Source organism: Limulus polyphemus, unplaced genomic scaffold, assembly GCF_000517525.1.
Source record: "Limulus polyphemus unplaced genomic scaffold, Limulus_polyphemus-2.1.2 Scaffold2940, whole genome shotgun sequence".
Taxonomy (NCBI): domain Eukaryota; kingdom Metazoa; phylum Arthropoda; class Merostomata; order Xiphosura; family Limulidae; genus Limulus; species Limulus polyphemus.
Window position 1 is genome coordinate 148,421 of NW_013668550.1, and position 1,339 is coordinate 149,759.

Consider the following 1,339-nt stretch of genomic DNA (forward strand, 5'->3'; position numbering starts at 1 on the left):
GAGAAGACAATAATTAACTTACAACTCAGAGAAGCATCAAACTTAGAATTACAAAGAAAAATTTATTGTGAGTACATCATTTGGAATGAGATAATGCAATGAGATGATACAATGAAATTCGACAAATTCGAGGCCTTTACACTTTTCAGTGACTAAGCGCTATAGTCTAAGTTCAGTCAAATTTTTTGTCGAGGGCTGACTAGACTCAGGTAAACCTAGAGACGTTGCGGACAGGCAATTTGTACTCCGGGGACCGGCTTTGAGAAACACTGATCTAGAACATTATATGTATTCTAGGACTTACTTGGTCTTAACGTGATGCGTCCTCTAGCTAAAACTAAATTAAAACATTGAAAATATAGCTTACAACAATATCATAGGTATTATCTAGAATAGTAGGATACAGTACAAGGACTTTATATGTGTTGAAAGTATGGTAAAGACATAATCCTTTCACTTTAAGTGGAGTGACGAAATATATCTTCCTTCCCCAATACCCAGAGTCAGAATTACAGAAACCGACAGTCATACCCCAGCATATTTTGTATGTTTGTGTGCGTGAAGCAATAAAAATTTTTTCTTAAGTTCATACTTTGGATCTGAAGTTCTCTTTTGCTGTTCAAGTTGATTTTATTCTTTTGTGAGCAAATGTTTTCAAAACTTTAGTAATTTGGACTTGTCAGTTCCATTTTTACCTGAGAATACCAAACAGTTTTTATGGTATTCTTTAAACTTCCCTATATTACTAAAAATATAGTATTTTTGCCAGGAAGGTATCATAATATATATTCAAGAGATTTTTGTTTGTTTTAGAGCAAAGCCACATTGGGCTATCTGCTGTATCAACCGCAGGGGAATCGAACTCTTTATTTTAACGTTGTAAATCCGTAAACTTACCGCTGTCCCATCAGGGGATTTCAGCGATACATACATGGTTTCTATGCCAACAGGACTAAATATTTTTGATTTCTTATTTAGATACCTAGTTGTTTATGGAATGGCTACAAAATCCTTCGTATTAGAAGTTATAATATTTTAGGTGATTCGGTCTTTGAAGCGTCTTGTGGAAACGATTGTTATAAACATTATGTTGTAGAACATGCTATATATATATATATATATACGTTTAAATTCGTCAATTTTTTATTTTTGTCTGCACTGTTAGAAAAAGTATAGAGTTAAAAATAGTAAGATTTTAAGCCCTGACGTAGCTGAAAATGTAAGGCTTAAAAACCATTCCACTTGAGTAATGTAATTATTTTAAATACTGATCACAACTCTAGAAGATGCGGATTTTACGAAGGTTGGCACGTTACTGAATTTAAAAAGCACCATTTTG